Here is a 13139-nt window from a genome sequence, read left to right on the forward strand (position 1 = left end):
AATGGGTTAACCGATTGACCAGTTTACCAGAAAATGATTTTTGATTCAAAATATGTTGATATGAAATCTTGATGAAGAAAATTCTTTACCTTTTTCTGATAAGAATACAAATGATTATCAAATGATTAGGGAAACCATTTTGAAATTGTTCACTTTTTGCTTGATATCTTTTGTCTTAATCAATATGAAATTGGCAGTAAAAAAGATGATTTAAGGTGAAAAAATTAAACTCAAAAGTTATTGATGATAAATTATTACGATTCCTATCAATCAGCTATAAAGACTGGCAATTATTAGACAATACAATCGTAATTAAGATGGCAAGGAATCAAAGGTTGCATTGTATAATAATGAATGTTAATTAAAGGAAAATAAGATGAAAAGGAAATGATAAGATAAATTGAGACTAAAAATTGTAACAATTAACGAGTCAATAACATTAGAGTGAATCAAAAATATGCAAACAAATACTCGAGTAAACCCAACAAGACTATTGAAGTTGAAGTGATTGGCGCATTTTTTCATCAATTTTAAACTTTAAATTGAATAAAGAACGGAATTGAATTGATGACAAAAAAAGGGTTGCAATAAACAATTGGATCAAGAGTCAACTATTCAATTTGCGGTAACAAATTGAACTTACAATGGTGAAGAAAAAAAGAAGGAAGAAGATGATAATGATAAGGTTGTCAATGATGATGATGATGATATTGGTGTTGATGATTATCATTGAAACGTTGTCGTTGTCGATTCATGTTAAATCATATATTCATTATGATTATTATTACTCTATTATATTATGATGATTAAAGATAAATAATATATAATAGATAAACTGATAAGGATGGTGAAGATGATGGCAATGAGAGACATTCTAATGTCTATGATCTCTATGATGATTAGACTGGTGATGAAGAAAGATGAAAAGTTGGTAAGCTTGAAAAGAAGTAGATTAAATGTTTAATACACACTCCTCCCCTCAAACCACCCACTCCACTCTCTTCCTCCTCTTTTCCTTCTACTCTCTCTCTTTCTGCCTTCCATTTCTTATCTTTCATTTTTTTATATTAATTTATCTTCTTCTCTCTTAATCTTCATGGTCTTTACCGTTGCCCTGCCCTTTCTAATTTTCTGTCTCTCACCCTCTCTCTCCTTCTGTCTCTCTCTCTCTATTCAGCTTGTTCATGATCATCTTACTACGTTCATCATCGTCAACTTTTGTCAAAATAATGGCTCAAAATAATTTCTTACACTTTTCTATTCTCCCTCCATTTCTGTTTCTCTCTCATGTTTTCCTTCACTATTTTGCTTGTCTCTCTGTTGTTTTTTCATTTCTAATAATTATCACTAATATGTGATGTATTAATGACAATTTATAAGCTCACTCTATGCTCACTTTGTCTCTATCTAACATTCATTCTGTCTCATCATCATCATCCGTGTTGCAACAATAATCATCATCAACTATTATCCTCTGTTTATCAACACTTTTTATCACCTTCTAACCATTGACGTTTTACCATAGATCCAACAGTGACATTAACCACCACAATTTTAGCATTTCAAACTGTTCACCAGCAATATTCCCTCCTTTTAAGGTGTTCACTGGACACCTGATTCATCCATGATTTAAATAAACACGTCAAACTAATTTGATTAATTCCAATTGTTTTCCTTTCTTGTGCGTCTTGAATCCTTTTGAGGTTTAACAACGGTTATCCATCTAACGCATCAATCCACTTGCAAGTGTACAACCGAACCACCATTATCACACCTTTACGCATTGCCATTCTTGAAAACCTATCCTGGATACTTGTGTCAGTGTATTTATGTTCATTTATAACCAAGATTACGCTCGTTTCCACCAAGAAAGTGTTACTAAATTAACCAAAAGTGATTCAACAGCAACAAAACCAAAAACAATAGGACATCTTTCGTCGTCATTTTACTCTTGGATTGCATGAAAAATTTTACCAAATACTACACATGAGTGACAATTTATTCCTCCAATTAAACCATTAAATCTGTGAGTGGATAAAAATAAACACAAAGAGTAAGTAGATGTCATAAAATTAAAAATAAAACTTACCTAAAACAGATTTCAAATTAAAAGTTTAACGGTTTTATGAAACAAAAATTGTTTAATCATTCAATGAGATTCCAATAAACTTTGACAAAAAAAACAGTCAACGCCATCTGTAGTGATTAAAAATCTAATCTCTTTCTTTTTTCTTTTTCTTCTAGACTTTGATTAGGAAAGAGAAATCGAAAGAGAAATGGATTTAATTACAATAGATGGCACTGACTCTTTTTTTTGAAAAAGCAAACCATTAAAGTTATTAACGACTTTTTACTTGTCTGTGAAAAAATTAAATTAGTTTATCATGTTAATTTATTTGAAGCAAATTAATAGTGAACTTTCACCTTGGATTACAACTGTTTAACTATCAAAGAATACATATTTTATGTAAATATTGATTCAAATTGGACTTATCTCTAGTACAGTGTTTAATAAACAAGCAAAACCTTGACCTGAAGCTTTCCCAGTCTCATTTTGATACCTGTTTATTTACCTTAAACCCAATTACTATCTACAGTTTTAGGTAAACTAACACTGATTACCAGCTTTAATGTGAATAAATAATCAACTGTAATTTATAGCTGATTATCAGAAGAAATTGGAAGTTTTATAGTGATGATAATATTGTGCCAAATTGATTGTGTCTAAACATTATTGATACAGAAATAATAATTGCCTTGGTTTGCTGATTTTTATTTTTTGCTTTGCATGAACATTTTGTTTTTTTCCCTTTGTTACAATTCAAGTGAATGAAGAAATAGATGAAGATGATAGAAAAAAGGTGCGATAATCATCACAATTACAAGTCAACTATCAATTGAAAGACTCATCCTTGTAAAGTAACAAGAATGCAACTTGAAAAATCGGGCAAAGTAAAAAAAGGAGAGAAGCTGATTGATATTGATGTTACTAAGGTGAATTACAATTTACTAATTGAATGTTAACCATATCGGTATTGTTTAAAATTACCTAATTGAGAAGAGCATATAATGAAAGATATCAAGGTAAGGCTTTGCATATTAGTCTGACAAAAGAAAGGTTAGGCTTTATGGAACGTCATTTTAGGCATTGCTTTCGTTTTTTTTGATAAAATTTACTCTAAATCAAAAATAACAATTCTTCCTTCTTTTTTTGCCTTCTCTCTGCCTAATTGTTACAATTTATTTGTACAATCAGACAGACATTTATCCACATTACAATAGGTTTGTCACTCATCATAATAATTTCAAGGTGAAATGAGTATAATGTACCGATCTTCAACATTTAATCTCATCATTAACCACCCACAATCATCTTAAAATACAAAGCCTTCAGTTCATGTATCCGTTCACATTAAGACAGGAAATTATTTCAATGCAACAATTGGATTGATTGTTCTCATCAATCAGATTCAGTTTGTAAAATAACCGTTGAACCGCCAATTGATTTTCAACCATAAACAGTAAATTACATTGAAATGAACCCAAAAACCAGTGTGAAACTAGTCTTGTGTTGCTGTTTGCTTTTCATGGACAATCGCTATTTTTAAAGTGTTACAATTAAACACTTGAATAGTGATTAAAGTGGCTTTTACCGTTTAGTTGAACATTAATTTTTCATGTTGCAAGTGCTTGCGGCTAAAACAACCTTATAACACGATAGTAATAATCCTTTCCTCCAAATAAGCGTATGAAAAATTGGCTTGAAAGATTAAATCTCGGCTCTAGGTTGATGGATTGACTGTAATAATAAACTTGCTAATTATAGTTGTATAATGAGTGATAAGTTGGTGCAAAGTGTGAAGATGAGCAACAAAGAGATGATGAAAATGAAGAAGCAAATTGAGGTAAATAAGGTAACAAGTGAAAAGATGATAAAAGAAGATGAATGGGATGAGAGAATGCAAGTTGAACACACAAAATTTGGAATAATTTTTTTTAAATAAATGATGATTATCATGATGAAAATGAAATTACTGATGATGGAGAGACTGAAAATTGGTATCAAAATGAGGCTCATTTTAGTGTTCATTATAATGTAAGTATGAAATAAATGTGGATGAAATTTAGATAGATTGATGTAGGTTAAAAGAGGAGAAAGTGACTTGATTCAGGTGAAAAGTGTCATGAATGATAGTCTAACATTTGCATGATAAATATGATGAGTGAGTGAATGTCAAAAAATGTAAGTCAAAGTAGAAATGAAAATGAAATTATTTCACGGTCAAAGGGCTCTTTTTGTGGTAATTTTCATTCCACGAGAGTGCCTCTTCCAGGTTGCAAAAACAGACTTCACCGGCTACTTGATGTCAACTTTGATGATGAAAATGAATCATTTTAAATGACGAAGATGATGAAAATTATTCACGGACAAATGGTCCTTACAGTGCTATTGTTGATTCTACAAGAGTGACTTTGCTAGGTTGAAAATGGTAGACCATCAGCCTAACGATATTGACTGATGACAATATGATAAAGATGGAAATGAAGATGGAGATGAAGATAATGAAGATGACGATGATGAAGATGTTGAAAATGAGGATGGAGAGAATGAAGATGACGGTGATGATGAAAATGGTGATCGAAGCGATAATGAAAAGTAAGATGAAAATGATGAAGTTTATCAGCGATTGAGAGACTCTCGTTATACTTATGTTGATGGGACAAGAATGACTTTAATCGGTTGAAAATGGTCGACCAACAGCCTAACCTGACTGACTGATAAAATATGAAGATTACAATAGTCATTACGATTGCCAAAAAAGGTTTCATTAAATTTTTACATTAAACGTTTTATCCATCAATCTAATGAATTTAACCTTTTGTTTTTATTATATTTTTAAATTGTGCAAATTGATGAAAACCATTTTTTTATTATCATCGATTCCCTAATTAAAGGTGCAATTTCTCGGTGATTTGATTTGTTATTGATTTGCGTTCAATCCAACATGAACATTTATCATTAAAATATATTTTCCTCTCATTTTTTTTCATTTATAATCATTTCAATCATCATTTTTATTTCTTTGGTAATACCTTAAATGATTACAGTGAAAAAAAAGAAGCTTAACCATTTTGATTATCACCAATTATTATTATCATTATTGTGTTCCCTGCGTGGTAACCTCACATTAATATTAACAAAATAAAAACAAAATTTAAAGCTCATTCACCAATTTATTGAATTTAAACAGCCAAAACCCAAATCACAATCAAACCAAACGAATGATAAACTTAAAACAAAACCCAAAAATTTAATTGCAATGAAAACAAATGAGCAAAGTTTACTTGAAGCGATCCAAGAGAGACTTGAAACTTTGCGAGAGTTTGATTAAAATTAAAATGATGGCGAAAAAGGATGAATAACAATTACAATCAGGTTGTAAACACTGGATGACAGTTAATTGATGATTACTTGATCAGCTTGTTCCTTTTGTGTTTCCCATCTTTTAATATTTGGATATAAACCATTCCGATAACCCTGAGGTTTCCATTTTTCTTTACAAGTTAAATGACAGTTTATTATTGCCATTATCATTATAAATATTATTATAGTTATTATCATTTATTATTAATATTATTATTAATATTATTATTAATATTCGTCAACCTATTATGTATTTTATGTTGAATGATAGATTTTATGACTTACAATGAATATCAAAAGAAAAGACTATCTGTGAATAAACTAAATCATTATTCATTTCTTTTTTTTATTTTTTTACCTTTTCTCTTTTTACCTGTTATTGTGTATTGACAACAGGTTTTGGTTTGAAAGTTGAGTCTCGATTTACCTATAAAGTCTTTACCTTCATCTGTGTGTGTGTGTTCATTATTGAACCATGCAAATGCTGGAAAACAATTGGTTCCAGATGATAATTAATCAAATGGGAAAACAATTGAACACAAAAAAATGACAAATTTTTCATTATTCATAATTCATTTGTTGCTGTTTCACACCAAAAAAATATTGATGTTAATTTTGTCGTAAAACGTTGGTTAAACAATGTTTTTACGCACATTGAATTTGCTAATCAATAAATGGATAAAACGTGAAAATTTCAGGTGAATTTTCAGTTGAAATTGAAATCTTTTCTAGAGAAAATTCGTTGGTTCTCCGTGCACAATCGAAATGAACATCTGAAGAGAAGAAAAAGTTTGCAATAGAAATGTGCTGTTCGTTGAGCCAAAGTTTTACTGGTGTCCAACTTCGAGTTTGTTCTTGGTCTTTAATGGTTAGTTGATAGTCATCTTCGAGTCCCATAATTAGTTGACGAATCTTTTGACGTTTATTTTTCAGTCCATTAGATGGAAATTTTCTCAGCTTGAATGGATTGATTAACGAACTCAAAATTTTCTGACTCAGATCGTATTGAGTAGCGAAACTTTTTGATCCGATTGTCTCTTAATTTGGAAATGTCACTCTTCGAAGTTTATTTGAGTCAATGGTGAGTTAATATGATTGATGAACCTTCGTAAGAATCGTTCAATTTTAAGATCGAAAAATTTTGCAACGAAAACTGGATTCGAAAAGTTTTCATGAAAATTTCGCTTTTGCAGGCTTAGAATTTTTCGGTCGAATTGAAAATTTGTGAAGATTCGTCAGAATTGAATTTGCATGAGAGGTTTTCAATGAATTCCTATAGTTTTACGATTTTGACCTGAAGCTACTTGAAGCATCAAAAGTGAAACGTGAAATTAAAAGATTCAGTTTCATCAGCTGTAAAGGTGCAAATATTTCAACCTTTTCAGCTAAATGACAATTAGTAAATTGAAATGGAATGTAAATTAAATGATATTTCCAATTTATATTCACCTTTACACGAAAAAGAAGAAAAGTTTACCTTTTAGTGTCACCAATTGATAATCATGTAACCATTTGCAATTGTACTCATCATCATAATCTAATTCAAATTACCTGTGATAACTGGTTAGACATAATTACATGATGATTTTAAAAGGATCATTTTTACCTGTTCCATCATCATCATTATCATGAGTGAAAAAAAAACTGTGAATCCAGAATGGGCGAGCAACAATGATAATCACTAGTCTCACCTTGTTTGTGTCAACAGCAGCAAGCGCCAGTCAACACGAACATAATAATTATGAGACGTCTTCAAATTTGCGTCTAATTACTGAACTTGTTTCACCGCCAATCAGTTTCAATAAGTTTATGAAAACTCAGGTAAATGAAAAAAAAACTGTATGATTAAGTTATCAAAGTACAGAAAAGGCAAAGTTGAGCTTAAACACAAACCTAGAAGAAGAAGCAAATTAACTTTGAAAAACAAACCTGACAAGTGAATCTTAATTGTAATAAGAAGAAGAAGGCAAAGAAAATCAACTTTAATTTTCTTCAATCAAATTATCATCATTATCCTGTTGATCCTCACCATCATCATCATGATAACCATTATTAAACATTATTAAACATGTTTACATTAAAAAGTTATCAAGAAGAGCATTTGATCGTGATTTTGAACGGCCAGAAACAAGCCCAACTCTGGATGCATTCACATTCAATTAGATTCATAATAACATATCATTGTATGTTAACCAATTAAATGGCCTTTACATTTGCATAAAAAACATTAACAATCCTTAATTGTACAAGTAAAGTTAGACACCAAAGTTAATTGGTTAAAGGTTAACAAAGGTATATAATCATGTAATCATGGTAATGATAGTAATTACATTATTGTCCATTACAATCAATTAATATGTTAAACAGCGTTTTTTTTCTGGTAAACGATTGGAAAATGGAAGCCAATTGTGATGCATTGTTCGTGATGAACCACACAAACAGTGAAACAATTAATTCCACCTTCATAATCAGTTTCAAATTGATTCGGTGCAAAAGTGATCATCAACAAATTGGATTAACTTGAACAATCCTTTACCAAATGATAAATGTTGACTTCAACCTTTAACCTGTAATTTGCTGCCTATTAAAGTCAATGATTTAGAGGAGAGAAATGATTGTAAAAAGTATTTTTCCTTTGCTTTTTTTACCTCGTTACCAGAAACAACTTTAATTATTGGGTTTTAACGTTCAACTTTTAATGTCTGGTTATGGGTTGAACAATAATGGGCAAAGGTTTTACCTTTAAACTTTAACCTTTTTTAACGAGTTTAAAAGGGTAACGAGCGTTTCACTGGCCAATATATCACCAGCTTTCCAGTTGCCTGTAAACATTTATTGTAATCTAATGATGATAATATTTTGATAGATTTTTGAATTATTGATTTTGTGAGCTTTTACCTTTTCACCTTTTTCCTGTGTAAAACCTAACTAGACATCATTATCATTAGACTAATTATCATAATCAACAATTCAAAAAGTATATTTACTTTCATCTTCGATCAACTGGTGAACTTTAAAACTTGACCTGAGCTTTTTTTGTTGTTTTTCAAAGGTTTGGTTCCTTAGGCAATGCTAACCAAATTAAGATCCAGTTAATTGGAAAACCATTACGTTAAAGAAGTGAAGAAAAACAAATTTTTTCTTCTTTTCTTGTTGTTCTGCTTTCGTTGTTAGTGCTCAAAAATAAAGGTTGGTTGGTCCAGGAAATGCAGACACACACACACAGAAACAGAAGTGCACAGTAAATTGGTTAGACCTTCCTAGGTGTTTGTGTTTATTATAATGATAATCATTATGTTACTAGTTAAAATATATTACTTTAACAATCAAAACTTGCAGGAGTAATAAATTACCTTACTCTTGTGTTTTGCATTCAAATTGCCTACTTAACGAAGTTTGGGCAAAAAGGCAACTCGAACAAAATGTATTGGACAAAAAAAGTTCATTTATTTGTGGGTTACTTTAGCTGTTATTCAAAAAGTTGTACCTTTTTTAAGTTTGCCATTTAAATGGTTAAGGATGGGTGTGAGGGAGGAATGATGAGAATCAAGGTAAAGATGAATAACATTGTGATTGTTCTCAAGCGGTCATCCTTTTAATCCGTTGAGAACTTGCCTTTTTGTCCAATTTTTTGACCTTCGCATTGTTTCCATTGAATTTATAATTAGTTTCAAGTTATCAGGAAAGTTGAATAATCTTGAATAATAAGGATTAAAGTCACACTAAGATTGCATCAATATGTGATACTTAACCAGACAAGAGGATGTCTGGTTGTGCAGCAAGCTTGACTCGGTTAGGATGAAAATTGAAGGTTAGTTAGGGAAGCTTTGCAACTCAATAGCATTAAGACCGAAGTCAAAGATTTCTTGAATCTGAATGGATCTATTGATGTCTAAAGGCTGAAGATGCAATTAGAATTGTAATCGAAATCGAGTGAAATTTCAAATTTTCGATCTGGACAGTTCCATATCGACCAATATTTGAGCATTACATTGATACAAAATAAAAAATTATTATAACGGGATTATCAGTCTTTAGGTTACTGTATAAGGTCGACCATTAGTTCTGTGCGAAGTTCAACTTAAAAGATTTATTCTGAAGCCTTGAAAAAAATTGAAACTTGTTCAAAACACTCGACATTGAATGCGACGATTTTAGAATCACAATCTGAATCAACTAATCTTAGTGATTAATTGCAACTTATCAATTTATGACGAACCAAGAAACTCAAGTTTTTCAACTCAAAGAAACAGTTAACCAAACATGACAAACATGTGAGCAGTAAACCAGAATCTTTGGAACGAGAAATTGCCAGAAAATCTGTAAATGAAACAACAACAATGAAAAGAGTTTTTTTTTCAATGAAAAACTCATAATTGAATCAGACAATTATTCAGCAGAAACTTGAAACTCACAATTTATCAGAGTGTAAAGTGACCGGAAAAACCCAAACAAAAAGCAATTGTTTAACAAAAGTAAAATTCAACAATGAGTCGATATTCCAACTCGTAACGTCGACTTGAACTCGAATTGAACTTTTTGCTAACCCTGAGAAAACCTGCAACTCGACATTTGCATGAAAAGCAATTTAAATTGCAATGAGAAGAAAAACAAATGTCTAAAAAATTGAATTCCATCATTGGCTACAATAATGATGAATAGAAATGAACATGGAATGAAATTTTAATTTTTATCATGTTATTCTTCTTTTAGTTGCATGAATTATGTTTTCTTAATAAGTAACAAATTCATTAATCAATTTGATTCACTGTTACATAAGCATAATTTATTCCAAGTATAATTACTTTTAATATGGTCAACAAGCAAAAGCTGAACAAGCAAACAAGAAACAAACATAAAATATCTTTATATAATTAACTTAAATATTATACAAGAGCGACGTCTTTTTTTGCACAATTTAAACCCTGCGGCAGTCTTGAGCATTCACTCTCTCACAGATGATGATGAGAATGAAACAAAAGGTAGAAGTAACTAACCTTACCTTTACCTGTTAGTCCAGTAACGTGATTCTATGTTTTTCCTCTTTTCAATAGTTGCGATTGTTTCTCAATGTTGTATCATTTCACAGTAAAATGCATTTCATTTGCTTCAATTTGTTTGCAAGTTAAATCTGTTTACGATACAATCATAATTAAAGTAAAATTACCTGGAAAAACAAGAAATGTTTGCAAATCGAGTTAACAATTGTCTTTAATATTCATTTATGTGCATCATTACATCAACATTTTGAAAATGAAAAGCAAAGAAAAAAGTTCAATATTAAATTGAATCTGGAAAAACAAAACATCAACAGTTTCATTGAATATTTTACGCAAAATACGCCTCTAGTTTTGAGGCATTTTGCGTTTCTAAATTAAGTGATGATGATGAAGATGAAAATCATTTTTCATGTTTTGTTTTGTAAATTTTGCCTTCTTTTCCTATTTTCAAATTTGTTAACCTCAAGGCGAAAGTTAAAGGTGAATGTCAATTTCGCGGAATAAGACATTCCCTTTTGTTAACAGTTGAAGGTAAGATGAGAGAGAGAGAGAGATGGATGATAAAATGATAAGTTAAATAATGTCCATTGTAACAATTGATTATTTGGCTCATTGAGTTTTCAGTTAATTACTTTTTCTCACTCACCAGAAACTGCAAGAAAAAAGATTAATGACGATTCTCTAACTGCTTTTGAAATTTTTTTTCTTCCTTTCCTTACCTTTTCACAGAGTTTTAAGCCTTTTCTTCCCCTCACTCATTACCTTTCTTGGCCCTTTTGCTCTCTTTTTTTGCATTATTGCAAGGTCATCAACTTTGCCCTTGAACAACAAAGCAAATGATCAATTATGTTTTAAAATTAAGATCAACTTTTGTTTCAATCAACAAATTAACCTACACTCAACTCACCAGGGGTCACTAGGGAAAGTATTAAGTTATCATTTTTGCTCTTCACCTGATTCCAGTTCATGTAACTGGTCAGGCTGATGGAGTTTCACCCGAGTTTTGAGTGAATCTCATGTGTTGACCTTGAAAATGACTAACGGTAACTCAGTCGAGCTATGTAGTTGTGGAGTGTCCAAATCTGGATCGAAATAGCTTTTGTTAGATCTGAACCATCAAGCGGATGATCACTCGAATTACCAATCGATGAAGAACGTAGTTAGCTACTATAATCGGTGCAAATTGCAGCACACACTGAGCTCTTGAGCTTCCAACGCACATTGCGATTTTCGGGTCTTCATGCTTTTATAACAATAAAAAATTACCAAAGGACCAAATTAGCAGAAATGACAAAAATCATTTTTTCCAAAATCGATTCTTTCTTGCACACTTGATCTTTGCTAATCTTGAATATTAGCTCAGAGTTTTCAATCATTCCATTTTATTGCGATACAATTACGAACATTTTCCCCATTATCTAACTGTTTCCGAAGTCCTTCAATGCTTTCTATCAACGTTATACCCATTGACGGGTAAATAACCTTAAACTTTTCCGTTAATTGTTAATAACATGTTGAGTCTTTAAATACGCATTTACATCAGATTATGTTGAATCCAATGCAATCTCAACATGACACTACAAATGATTACGATTTAGTACAACTGCTTGGTACTCACAAATATCTTATAATTATACTTATTGATAATGAACAACCAGATAATTTCATGTTTCAATAGCTGCTGTTGAAAGACGCAAATTTCAAGATAAACTTCAGAGTAACTCCAAGTATCAAATAACTTGCACATGAAAAAACTCGTTGTGGCCAATGTTTCAACTTTGCAAAACGAAAACTTTTTTTCCATTGAAATTTAAATAATTTCTTGAGAAAAAAACTCGAAAGATTTAGGTGAAACTTGTGAGATCGAGTTTCGGTTTTTCACGAGAAAAGTTTCGGTCACTTTACTGTTTACCCATTCAAAGTTCATTTGGTATCAGATTTTGGTTTATCTTTAATTTTGGTTAAACTTGCAAATGCAAGGAAAATATTGAGATCATTTTGAGTTTGCACGATCCCAACATGATTATCATTATTATTAAATGAAGTTTGCTTTTTTACATTTTAATCTAGTTGCTTATTCAAGGTAACATTTGAGCTTCAGGTTTACTTGATGGAAGCTTAAAGATGATAATTATTATAACTACCTTTTAATAATAATTAAATAGTTGAGGTTGCCCTAATATCCATATAAAGTGATTCTTCGTTGTTGATAATTATACGCTTTCGCTTAAATTAGGCGAAACAAAGGTTAATACCATTGTGTGGTAAACTTGATCATCATCATGCTCTTGTTCAGCGCAATCTAAAAGGCAAGGGAAAAAATGATTGAATCGTTGAGTAATTGAGGTGTAATAAGGTGAAAATGTATTAGGAGCTTGAAAAAAGTCTCACAATTACAGGGTGATGGAACAAAAACATTTGTAACATTTCAAAAGGCAATCAGGTTTTGACTTTTTCAATCACAATTTTGATAAAAAAAAATTCACCAAAAAATCTTTCATTTGGTACTGTGATCGTTTCTGGGAACATCGATACTCAAAAAAAGTTCATGAAAAAATCGGCCAATTTTGAAATACAAGCCGCTCATCGATTTTGATTCTTCAAAATATCCAAAAACTCGAGTTTACAGTTTCTTTGTTAAGGAAAAATTTGAAGGTTTCTCTTCGTGTTTGAGGATTGAAAGTCATTATTAGTCAAGTGAGCACACAATCAAA

General features: G+C 30.9%; 1 protein-coding gene and 1 long non-coding RNA gene across 5 annotated transcripts in view; one reads left to right on the forward strand and one right to left on the reverse strand.

Moving 5' to 3' along the window:
• Positions 1–335: 335 nt before the first annotated feature.
• On the reverse strand, positions 336–2200 carry LOC149093547 (uncharacterized). The gene is made up of 2 exons (XR_016200125.1): positions 2090–2200; positions 336–2024 (listed from the first exon to the last, which is right to left on the reverse strand). It is a non-coding gene; the product is annotated as an uncharacterized LOC149093547 (long non-coding RNA).
• Positions 1913–13139, forward strand: part of LOC107362958 (uncharacterized) — a 101770-nt gene continuing 90543 nt past the window's right edge. For all 4 annotated transcript variants that reach the window (XM_015930104.2, XM_089269593.1, XM_089269588.1 and 1 more), the window contains exon 1: positions 1913–2053. The gene's annotated coding sequence lies outside the window, so the exon portion shown is untranslated. The remainder of the gene's footprint in view (positions 2054–13139) is intronic.

The sequence above is a fragment of the Tetranychus urticae genome, chromosome 3, assembly GCF_039701765.1.
Source record: "Tetranychus urticae isolate SD_2017Ah chromosome 3, NJAU_TeUrti_SD_1.0, whole genome shotgun sequence".
Taxonomy (NCBI): Eukaryota; Metazoa; Arthropoda; class Arachnida; order Trombidiformes; family Tetranychidae; genus Tetranychus; species Tetranychus urticae.